This window comes from Ochotona princeps, chromosome 1 (assembly GCF_030435755.1).
Source record: "Ochotona princeps isolate mOchPri1 chromosome 1, mOchPri1.hap1, whole genome shotgun sequence".
NCBI lineage: Eukaryota > Metazoa > Chordata > Mammalia > Lagomorpha > Ochotonidae > Ochotona > Ochotona princeps.
In genome coordinates, this window is record NC_080832.1 from 128,852,312 (window position 1) to 128,865,362 (window position 13,051).

At 44.9% G+C, this 13,051-nt stretch overlaps 1 pseudogene; it reads left to right on the forward strand.

Annotated features, from left to right (window-relative positions):
* Nucleotides 1-2,854, forward strand: LOC101518963 (non-histone chromosomal protein HMG-17-like; annotated as a pseudogene).
* Nucleotides 2,855-13,051: the final 10,197 nt, after the last annotated feature.

Sequence of the window (13,051 nt, forward strand, 5' to 3'; positions counted from 1 at the left end):
ATGACCAAGAGAAAGGCCAAAGGGGATGCTAAAGGAGATAAGGCCAAGGTGAAGGATGAACCACAGAGAAGATCGGCAAGTTGTCTGCTAAACCTGCTCCTGCAAAGCCAGAACCCAAGCCTAAAAAGAAAGAGAATGTAGGCTTGGCCCAGGGCCGCCATGCAGCTCGGGTACTCGGGTCCCTGCCACAATTCCAGCCTAACACAGCCAAGCTTTCCACCACGTACGTACATACATGGGGTGCGAGGCTCTCGGGCAGCTTTCTGATTTGTCGGGGTCCTGGTTTGATGGCCTCCTTTTGGGGCGGGAAGGTTGTCCTAGGACCCTGAGAAGCAGATTGGGAATGCCTCTGAGCGCGCCATGCCATGGGCTGGAGTGGGGGAGGAGCTAGCAGGATCCAGGCGGGGGCCCAAGCCGCTTGGCCCCGGGCCGCCATGCGGCTCGGGTGCTCGGGTCCCTGCCACGATTCCAGCCTAACACAGCCAAGCTTTCCACCACGTACGTGCGTACATAGGGTGCGAGGCTCTCGGGCGGCCAGTGCGCCATTTGACGACAGGCTTCGCCTGCTGGCCGCCCGGCCAGGAAGTTCTGGAATTTGGTTTCTCTGATATGCTGCATGTGACGCTCTGTGCTGAACCCACAGTACTCTGAGAATATGTATTAGTCCTTAAGCTTTTCAAAGGCATTTAATCTTCCTCTGAAGAACCTGTAGTCACTTTATAGTGCCGATCGCCAACATCAGCTCTCTTAAAAGGCAAAATTCCGGGCTTGTCCATCAGGATGCCCCATTACCTGATAGGATGAGGGAGGAGCAGAGGGGTCACAGAAGGCAGGACTATGACATTGACTGGCATTCAAGAACCATACTCGGCGCTAGAATGTGTGAGGCATGCGTGGACCAATCCCCTGAAACTCTGACCCCATTGGACGGTTTAGAAGGGCCGGTGGAGTCTATGCAGGAGTCATGACAATCTATAGGGCGCTCTGGGCTGACCAGAGCAACCTCTGACATACTTAACACTGGCTGGCAACAGGCCTGGTTGGAGAGCGTGGGGGAGGCTTGGCAGCGTGGAGCCTACCACTAAGGGGCACAGGAACTAGAGGGAGGCTGAGTTCTGGTCGGGTCACAGTTGTAATCCCTTGGCACAAATATCAATTCGGCTTTGACGCACCATGCCGGATTAGACCACAGCACAGTTTGGTGCTCCGGAGGACCAGGATAGATGTTGGACGGGCTCGGCTAGGCCTCAACCCCATCTGAGCCATATATGAGATATACGTGGGTATGGACGAGCCGTGGCTGGGCTGAAACTCTCAACAGCAGGAACCAGAATGGGTTGAATAGCGGAGCTGGCCGAAGGACCTGCTGGAATGCGTGAAGCCCGACACCAGGAAGGAGTCGGAGAGAGGAACCTGAACAGTTCCTCTGACAGGAAGCTGACTCTACAAATAAACGCAGGAAGCATGGAGGTAAATAACCCAGAAGAGGCTTTGGAATGTGACCCACTGGCATACACTTGGCTAGGGTTGGGGCAGACCAGGCTGAGTCGGTTCACATCATCCACTGGCAAGCCCAAGTGCTGAAACTGTGTGGGGGCCTGGCCGGGTTTGGTTGCGATTAAAAAAAAACGTTGGAGCTTTCAATTGACTGGGATGATACTCTGCTGGCTCTGTCATCAGACCAGAGAGGGTATACCTAAGAAGCCGTTGAACTTGACGGGACAATAAGATGCTGGACTCTATGTTTGGTGTACGCTTGCAATGGGGAAATCTCAACTGAACTTGAGCTGTGGTTATGCAACAAGGTGGAGGAATCCACCATGGTGGGAGGGTTTGGGGAGGGGTGGGGAGAACCCAAGTATCTATGTAACTGTGTCACATAATACAATGTAATTACTGAAGTTAAATAATAAATAATTAAAAAAAAAAAAAACAAAAAAAAACAGTACAAAACACAAAATGCCAAGGTGAAATGGCCTGTGCTAGTAGGGAATGCAACACCCGACCAGCACTCCTCCCACTGGTTTAGGTGAGGGACGAGAGTGTGATGGGCAGAGCCGGGGAGAGATGCGATACTCATTGGTTCCAATAGAGGTCGGGGCTCAGAAGAGAACCAACCCAGGGGTTAAAACCATCAGCTGATCGGAGTGATGGAAGGTGGCGAGCACTGTGCTTACTAGTAGTACGTGTAGGAGCCTGGACTGGGAATGCCTCAAAGTTTTTTTTTAGGGGGATTCCCCTGAACAAAATGGAGGAATCAAAGCATTAATCAAAAAAAGATGGAAAATGGAGTAGATGAATCAACCACCTCAGCTTTATGCTTCCAGCGGAAAACTGGACAAGGGGAAACCCTAAGATGGACTATGTCAATCAGTGGACTCTGCACCAGCCTCATCATACCTGGACTGTTGCTGATGATATGTTGGAGCGTCTAACTGATTGAGGTGACGCTCTGCTGGCTCTGCCTACAAACCTGAGAGGGCCTCCCTAAGAGGCCGTTGAACTTGAACTGGACAAGTGGGATGCTGGACTCTGTATGGTGTAAACTTTTAATTAGGGAATCTCAACGGAACTTGAGCTGTGGTTATGCATCAAGGTGAAGGAATTCATGATGGGGGAAGGGTTTGGGGTGAAGGGGGGGGGAATCCCAGTACCTATGAAATTGTGTCATGTAATGCAATGTAATTAATGAATAAATGAATATATATAAAAAAAAAAAAGAAAGAAAGAGAATGTACCCAAAGGGAAAGAGGGAAAAACCGATGCCGGCAAGGACGGGAATAACCCTGCAGAAAATGGAGATGCCGAAACAGACCAGGCACTGAAAGCAGAAGGTGCTGGAGATGCCAAGTGAAGTGTGTGCATTTTTTTATAACTGTGTACTTCTCGTGACTACACAGTTTGAAATATTTTATATATATATATATTTTATAAAAATGCAGAATTTTGTTTTACTTTTTTTTAAGCTATGTTGTTAGCATACAGAATACCTCATTGTTGTTTGGGGGTGAAGGGGGATAGGTCACTAACGGAAGGTGCCCGAAGCTAGGTTGGTGTGGGGGGGAAACACCCTCCCCTTGTAGCTTGGAGCCGCTTCCTCCTGGCTTGTGGCGGGGGGCGGGGGTGGATTCCCTGCCTTTGGCACACGACCACCAGGGCACACAACCTGTGACATGGAAAATCTAAATTAGGTTTTATGTCTTTTTCCTCCTCCCTGTCTGCCTTCAGCATAGACTTAACTCCCTTACACCGGAGACCTGTTGGGACCCGACCCCTTAAAATTTGTTACCAGCGTGACAGGCAGGCTGGACTTGAAGCAGACCCCACTGAGCTGGTGTCCCTGAAAAGCACAACGGTTCCTTTTCTAGATTGTGGATCTTCGGATTGAGCATAATGCCATTTTCATGTCCTGAAAGTCAGGGTCGGCTTGTGACAAGTTGTTAAACAACATGCTAAATGTGGAATGTCAACCCTCAGTCTAAAGTCCCCTTTTCAAAGCATCAAATGAAGACTTCATTGGCTTTTACAGTGGCTTTCTGATTTTGGTAGTCCATTGAGGAGGGAGTTGAAGGTGGTTGTATACTGTTTATAATTGTCTGCCCATGTCCTACCTGAAATACCATGATTGTTTATGAAAAGAATCTTTACTAAATCTGGATACAGTTTGGCTTGGAAAAAAAAAAGCCCACCCTCTATCTTGCTTTAGTCTTTAATGACACACAAATTACACCATTCAGTTCATACTGTCAACATTCTGCTGCAAAATTTCTTACTTCTCAACACCAGTTCATTAAACCATCTTTATTTGCCTTCTAGAACTTTGACCATCTTTTTATTGATTGATTTTCATTGTATTTGAAAGGCAGAGAAAGAGAGAGCGAATCTTCCATCTTCTGCCTCGCTTCCCAAATGTCTGTAATGACGAGGGCTGGGCCAAACCAAAGCCAGAAATCAGCTGAGATGATTAGTAATTTAATAAGTTGGGACTTTTAATGAATATTACCTGTAAGATTAAATCAAACACATATTTATTGATTGCCTGAAATATAGAAAAGGATGTGATGAATTTAGAACCTGTTTCTGCTTTCAACAATCAAAATTATATATATATATTTATATATTTTTAAAAATATTTTATTTATTTTTATTGGAAAGGCAGATATACAGAGAGGAGGAGAGACAGAGAGGAAGATCTTACATCCATTGATTCATTCCCCAAGCGACCACAACAGCTAGAGCTGAGCCAATCCAAAGCCAGGAGACCAGAGCCTCTTTCGGTTCTTGCACACAGGTGCAGGGTCCCAAGGGTTTGGGTCATCCTTGACTTCTTTCCCAGACCACAAGGAGGGAGCTGGATGGGAAACAGGGCTGCTGGGATTAGAACCCGTATGGGATCCCAGCGCGTTCAAGGCAAGGACTTCAGCCACTATGCTATAACGCCGGGCCCAAAATTATATTTAACACTTAAATTTAGTGGGACAATATTCTGAGTACCTTACGTGTAATAATATAACCTGCAAAGGCACTTGTTTTGGGCAAAGAATGGTTGCACAGAATGATGAAGTACCTTTCCCAAATTTATGCTTCTAGTAACAGGGCAGAGATTGAGCCCAGGTACTCTGACCTAAGACGTGAAGGTCACCATTGGTAGAGCTAGTCATTTGCTTGGTGAGTCCATCAGCCAAGAGGACACAGCTCTAAGGGGAGGGAATTCTAGAAATGGCCAGTAATGGGTTCCCTGGGAAAGAACAGGCTCACAGTAAAGTAAGAGGGCTGTACTGTGGTGGAATGATGGCTATTTGATGGCCGTGCTTTGTGAAAGCAAGAAATGTGAAGCGAAAAGAGGCAAATTAAAGACACACTATCATATGATAGATGTGGCGTGGCCTAGCCCAGCCATAGGTCTAGTTTTTCCCACTGTTTTTAAGTTTGTAACTAGACATTCTCGGCAAAATCCACCTCTAGCAAATCAACATTCATCTTAGTAACACAGATAAATGTCCCCTGGTAACATTACCAACACCAGCAAATTCACAGTATGCAGCTGTTCTAGTCCGGATTTAATAGCAGGTGAAAAGCTATTATGGAAACCTGCTGTGCTAATGCCAATTACTACCTCAGTCTCACCTAAATCTCCCAAAGGGGTTGGAATGATTTCTTTCCTTGTGCTGTTGTTAAATAAGTCAATAGGTGTGAACAGCATTACAGAAATTTATATTTGTGACGATTTTATGGATGTCACAAACACAATAGCTTTGATTGCAGATGCTACTCTGTTTGAAGATGGAGTGAGGCTGAAATGAGTCAGAAAACCAGCATTAGCCAGGCAAGCGCCTAAATCCTACCAAGGGTAGACTCAGGACAAGTGCATGGAGTTGCAGTGTCAGAAAACCCACAGCATCACGGCTGTTCCACAAGTACTATTTGAGCACCTCCTCTATACCAGGCTCCGTCTACACCACGGAACTCTGGAGTTGAACGTGTTAGAGAAGATCCTGGTCCCTAAGCCAGGAGCCCCAAAATGAACTGCTTGGATTTACCATTGACAAGAATTTTCTGCTTCTGGATTTCTTCACCAAATTAAAAAAAAAAAAGTGTGAGATGATTGATTCTGAGGATTAAGTTAGTGAACACTGCCAAAGTACGTAGAACACTGTGAGGTCCTCCTAATGACATCAATACTTACTAAATAAATGGAACTCTGCTTAGTGAAGCAACACAGATGTGAGTGATGGAACACTTAGCACAGTGGTTAAGACACCTCTTGGGATGTGCATATTCCACATCAGAGTATGTGGGTTTGGCTTCTTGCTCTGGTTCCCAATTTAATTTCCTATTAATACACACCCCGGAAGCAGAAGGAGAGGTGTTGGTTCAGTTAGTTGAATCCCTGCCACCTAGATCAGAGACCTGGACTGATTTCCCAGCTTCTGACTCAGCTTTGACTGTTGCTGGAATTTGGAGAATGAACAGAAGATAGGGAATCTCTCTCTTATCTGCCTTTCTAAGTAAATAGATAGATGACATTTTTATAAAACTAGATGTTAAGCCTATAGAGTGTGGGTACCATGATGGGGTGAAATGAAGCAAGCAAGGAAGAGTGGCTGAGTCTCATTCCAACTGAGCGCTCAGAGAGAAGTCTTCAAACATCCAGGTGGTAAAAAGAGCTGGGACCGCGGTGCTTCAAGTCATGAAAGAGCATAGAATAGGAGTGAGCTTAGCAGCTTCCAGTAACAGAAAGTCAAGCATAGCTCTGGCCACCGAGCAGGTGAGAGATGGCAGGGAAGGGTGTGGACTGCAGCCAGAACTAGGAAGGTGTTGCCATGGAACTGTGCACATTGGCAGTTGGGATGAAGATATTAGAATTCAGAGGTTCCAGGCAGAAAGGAAGTCTGTGGTGCTTTCAGATAGTGACTTAGCTATTGAGTGGAGGAGAGATATGATGGGACCCTAAGAGTGGAAGATGGAGGCCAGGTGAACAGCTGTTGCCACACCTAGCTGACAGGTGAATGTGAACATGGACAGGGACATGTGCAGTGGATGTAGACAGAATGAAACATATTGGATAAGGTTTGAAAGCAGAAGAAGGGCAGGTATTTGTTCAGTGGTTCAGATGACACTCGTGTCATCCATATTCCATTATCAGAGTGCCTGGGTTTAAGTCTTAGCTCTGCTGCTAATTGCAGCTTCGTGGAACATATACCCTGGATGCTAAGCCACGTTGCTTGGCAGCAGGTAATGGTTAAAGAACTTGGGTTTCTGACATCTGTGTGGGTGATTCAGATTGGGTTCCAGGGCTCAGGGCATCAGCTTGATCCAACCCTGGCTGTTGCAGGAGTTTGGGAAGTGAACCAGCAGATGGGAGATCTCCCAGGCGGGTCTCTCATCACCCTTCTTGCTTTTCAAACAAAGACAATAAACAGATTTTTTTTTTAAGTGGAACAGCGGAACATGATAATACAAAACCTTTGAGACATGATGGAAATAACATCCAGAGTCAGCACTCCTCCAGTCTGACGGGAAGATGTGAGTGGGCCACCTGGTGAGCTGGGAAGGACACTGCATGTGATAGTGAACAAACACTGGAAACCTGGGCCCCACGCCCAGCTCTGCCTCTTCCTAGTGTTGTAGCTTTGAGCAGTGGTTCCGATCTCATTCTTGCTTCCTCAATCATTGCAGTGAGATGGAAACTATCTCCCCCAATCCCTTCTCAGGACTTTTGTAAATGAAAAGTTTTGGAAAATCCAAGCCACCCTCCACGAATATGGTTGCTATAATCACCGGCACAGTAGGGGCTCAAACACTCATTCTATCCTGTGTTCGAGAGGAATTCACTAAGACATCCAGCAAGGCACGCGGAGACGCTGCCCTGCCATACTGGAATAGAGGGAAGCTGGATCCCAGCCTCGCCCTGTGTCAAGCACAGCAGCGACATGCTAACCATGAACCCATTGATGGTATTCTGGATGAAATGTACTCAGTTCAAAGGAAATGTCTATTGGGTTTTTAAGTGGGAGGAAATTTCATCACGTCTCGATGTCACTCCCACAGTCAGTGAGCCCAATCAGAAAGAACTCTAGAGAGCAGAGAAAAATCAATCCTTTTTGGCTTCCACAGGTTAATGGTCCATAACTGACAACCAGGCTAAGGGCATCCTAACAGTTTAGTGAATTTGCAGAGAAACCAAACCCCTGAATTTCATTACGAGAAACAATGCTGTCTCTGTCACAGGCCAATTTTTTCTCATTATAGCATTATTCATTTTATCAAAGGAATGGGAATGACCTAAAAGTGCAGAAAGAAAAGCTTGGATAAATTATAAATATATGCCTATGATGAATGCATTTGCTGCTAGAGACAATTGTATTGATTGTATATATGAATATGTTGAGTGTCCTCATCCGTTTTCTGTTGCTACGACAAAATACACACAAAGAAGTCCATTTGAGTCTAGGTTTCTGAGGCTGAGAAGTTCAAGGGCATGGCAGAGGTGTTTGAAGAATGCTTTTGTTCTGGAGAGCAAGCAAGCAAACCCCTAAGCAAGAGATACAGCCTGAGAGTGGCCCTGCCTCACAACCACCCACCCAAAGCACAGAAAATCTTGTCCATCAAGAAGGAGATCTCGCTGTCACAGCAATTGACACAGCTCTACCAGAACAGTACCCAACCTGTCTGACTCAAAATCCTGTTAAAAATCCCACCACCTTCAACCTCTGGCCTAGTAGTTACAACACCCACATTCCGCATTGGAGTGGCTAGGTTCTATCCCAGCCCTGGCCCTTTACTCCGGATTTCTGCCACTGAAGATCTTGAAAGACATCAGGTGACAGCTTAAATGCCTGGGTCCCTGGGCACCCACATGGGAGACCTGGCTCCCAGCTTCAGCTTGGCCTACTCCAAGGCATTGTGGATATTTGAGGAATAAGCCAGCAGATGGACGCTCTCTTGGTCTGTCTCTGTGTCTGTCCAGCGCGCTCTCTCTCTCTCTCTCTCTCTCTCTCTCTCTCTGTGTGTGTGTGTGTGTGTGTGTGTGTGCGTGTGTGGTAGGGAATAGCCCTGTCCATTTTTTTAAAAAGCCCACCACCTGTCAACATTGATACATCAAGCACCAAACTTCAGTGTAAGTTTTGGAGGGGCAAACTACATCTAAATCACAGTGATGATGGACATCACACACTGCTAAATACGTCAGGTTTAGTTTTGTATAATACAACACACATCCATTTGTGTTTTTAAAATATGCAGTTATGCCTATATTATAAGTACATGCTTCCTTTGCAATTTCCTTTTGAATTTTTGAACCATGCTACATCTCATGGGTTTTGATATTTTTGTTTTTATCCTCATTACTTCAAAAACTTTTTTTTTCTTATTAATTTCTTCAGTGACACATAGGTCATACAATAGCATCATTTTCTTCAGGAAGATTTTTTATTTCCTTTTTCATTTCTTCAGCGACACGCTGGTCATTCAGTACCATGTTATTTAACTTCATAGTGTTGTAATTTTCTGTTTTTCTTCCTGCTTTTGATTTTATTTTGTCACGTTTCATTTAAGGGGATAGATAGTAACTGTGTAATAGAGATTATCATATCCAGATGTGAAGATAGAATACAGTATGCATCCATATTTCCAAATCAAAGATGGACTCCCAATGAAGCTATTAAACATATCTTGACAATAGGATGCTGGGCTCTCTGCCATTATCTATACCTACAATGTCAGGACACACTTAAATAGCAGAATGACGGACTTATGACTATTAATGAAAAACTTAACTCTTGCACTAGTATAGGGGAAATCAGTGGGTGGGAAGGGAATTTGAGTAGGAGGGAGGGAAAATCGCGGAGCTTATGAAATTATATCATAAAATAATTTTTTAAAGTTTTTAAAATAGAAATAATTGGAAATATATAGAAAAGCTACCAATTATCTTTTTTTTTTTCAAGGCCTATTTCCCAGAGTTGTTTGAGAGCAAGGGAATGTTAGGAGTGAGGGGCTTCCAGTAGCCACCCTGAGAGCTTGCCTCAGTCCTTGGGTCACTCAAAGCCTGGGAAGGCAAGTGACTGTTGTGACAATGGCCTGCTCTGGATGGGGCAGAAGCAGACCCTGCCGAAAGCAGTGTGGGCCAGATGCCCCCAAGAATGTCTGAGCTTGCAGAAGACAAGCACCAAGGGTGCTCAGGGGCTATCAGCCGGAGGAAGCAAGCTCCACATCAAGGGGAAACAGAAGGGATAAAAAAAACTCGGCATGTGACTCCATCACACCCAGAAGCCTGATGTGCCACAGTCCTACCCTCAGTAAACAGGAACTCTCCTGGCCCCAACTTCTTTCTTCCATGACCAACAGTCCTGGAGAAGCCAGGTGCTACCTGGTGAGCTGAGGATGAGAAAGGAAGGAACAGAACAGGTAAGTGGAGCATCTGGTCCTACCCAGTCCCCCAGCTGTCACTCCAGGACACACCATGACCAGATCCCAGCAGGAGTAGATTCAGCTGGACGAGTCTTTGCATAGAATGGACTTCTTTCCTGAACCAGTGGACTATATGTCCTTAGGAAAGTAATCAGGAAAACTATGAGACCCACCCAAGATTGTTATCTGCAGAGAGAAATAAATTGATAGGGCCAGTTTGAGGAGGTGGGGATGGAAAATCACTCAGCTTTTCTGTTTGTTGTTTGCTTGCTGTTTGTTTATACCCTGGTGATCTGGTGACCTTGTCTGATAAATGAGACAACATACAAGATTGTATATAATCTGAGTGGGAAGCCTATCTTAAATATGAGAAGTACTCTGCTCATTTTTAATGGACCAGTGTGTGTATGTGTGTGTGTGTGTGTGTGTGTGTGTGTGTGTTACCAACTACGATCTGTTGGTCATTTTCCAGTTCCAGAAATCAGTCCCACGACCTTCTGCAACATTTCCCTTAGTCCTGTGACCCTCTGCTACATTTTCCTTTTACTTGTTAAATTTGGATGTTTTGTGATGTAGCTGGCAAAGCGACCTTAATACTTTCCACTTTTTTAAATATGCAAGTGTCAATCTATGGTAATTCTTTAACACACTTCCAAGGAAAACATAGCTTGTACATAAGCCCTGTATACCCCATTGTCACTGGAGACAGTGACTGAGGCTTAGAAAAAGGACATGGGGATGACCTCGTGGCACAGTAGGTTGAGATGTGTCACTGGTTCAAGTCCTAGCTGTTCCACTTCTGATACACCTTCCTGTTAATTGCATCCTGGAAAAGCAGCAGCTGATGGCTCAAGTTCTTGATCACCTGCTACCCATGTGGGAGACCAGGATAGAGTTCCCAGGTTGCTGATTTTGTCTCGCCTGGCACTAGGTGTTGAGGTTATTCAGAGAGTGAGCCAGTAGACAGAGGACCTCTGTCTTTCCCTCTCTCTTATTACCACTCTTTCATATAAACAAATAAGTGTATCCTTAAAATAAGAAAGTATATTTCTGCAATGCCTATCAACGTCAAATTCGCAGTAGTAAACACCCTGGGCACTCATTTAAATGATGATGATCTGAATTATTAAAACCTCAAATGCCAAATAATAATTTTTAAACTTACAATCCTAAAGATGATGTTTTACTTTAATTTTATACACATTTTTGCACCATTTTTCCAATTGTTGTTTTATCAGTTGATCTTATCCTCCTGGTTGTCCTAGAAACAATACACGAATTATTCATTTTCAGAAGATTTTTGTTGCTTATATAGCAAGTTCCTGCTGTTATTTTGGGAAATTAATGAGTTACACATTCTTTGAAAATAAATTATGTTGAAGCACAATCAAAACCATCTTAAGAAACTTACAAAACCCAGGTTTCCAAAAAGAAAACCCAGATTCCCAAGAATCAGTTGAATTTGATGCCCACATGGGTTTGACAGTCACCTCTGGAAGACTTGTGGTGTTGCTGAGTTACCTTCGCTTTTCTGACTCAGTGTTTAGGCAGTTACAGGGGTCCAGAAACCCATTAATTAGTGGATACACCTAGACGGCACTTAGGAGCCCACAGGGTACAGAGAGATGCTGGCTGAACAGGTGAGGAGGACATCACTCAGAGCTGAAACAACGGCTCTCCTTAAGTAGCCAGACAAATGTGCGAAGAGACAGCCTTCACCCAGGGGACCAAGAAGCAGATATGGATCTAACCTCCATTAGTCTCTCTAATTCCTTCTGCTTTCCAATGAGAAGCACAGCCCCCTGCCTGCCATGCATGCCATACCTTGAAGAGAGAGTTGAAACATCAGCCAGATAACTATCTCAGTGCCACCACAACTAGACCACCTCCAGGACTGGAGCCAATGAACAGGTTTAGGCTGCCTCCATCCCTTCTTCAAGATACGACACAATTCCAAAGAATTCCTGCAAAGGAACCACTTGTCTCCAATTACTCCTTTATTCAATCCTTCTGTTTCATAAGGTCACCAGTTGGTTTTCCAAATGCCCAAACCCTACTTCTTGATTTTTAAAAAAACGTAGAAAACCATGTCGATTTGGCACCTATAGGATCACCAAAATCAACCACGTCTGCACTTTGGAACATTGTTGGATATAGGAGCAAAGGGAAAGCGTCTCCCACAGCCTCTGAAGTCTCATGGAAACTGACTGACAGCAGAGGTGCTAATAGGAGACATGCAAATTAATTGAGGCGCGCATGAGTGTTGGCGGAACGCGAGTGTCCAAACAATGTGGTTTGGGTGTGTATGCACCCCTCTTTCAGAAAGCGGTTGGGGGAGGCTTGCAATTGCTCAAATGTCAAAAGAGACGACTGGGTCCCAGAGATCAGATAATAACTTGTTTATTTAATGGTCTTTGGAAACTGAGTGGGTCCAAGTAGCAGAGAGTAACTTGTGATAGACTGTATTCAGGTGGGGAGAACCAGCTCAGTCCTTCTTGCAATGTGAATTTCATTATTGAAGCCTTGGGGCTGGGGACGACGGGAGCAGAGGCAGCTAGAAGATTAAACCCAAGTTTCTTCCCAACCCTGTTGATCAGTGAGGGCTTTTCACACTTGGCAATGAGCACATGAGGCATGAGGGGCCATCCTGAGGTGGGCATTGCCTGGACTCCTTTGTAGCCATTACTGCTGCTGACCCTGAGACATGGCAAAAGCAAAAGTAGCTGAGAGCTTTGCCTAGCTGTGTCCATGACCAGCTCTGTGCTTTGGAGAAGTCGCTTAACTCTGTGGCTTAAGGGACTGGAAAAAAAAAAAAAAACCAACTGAGAGCTTTCCTGTCTTTCAGGTACAGGGACTAGAGACTTCAGCAAATGCATAACCAAAAAACGGATTTTTAAAGGATCAGAGAAATGACTAGGTATAACAACCACAATTCATCTAAAGCAAGAGGACGTTTCTATAAAATTTGAAGCGATGACAGTGATGATGGTTGCTATTTTAGCGTGTGGAAAAAAGCTGTTATTTTGCTGTTTCACTTTTGAATGGAAAGATTTTTGCCTTCTCCAACTCCATAGCACCTCGAGGAGGGCCTATGTTTCTTTAAGGCAGGCAGCATCTTCCCCTCCCCCGCCCCCAACAC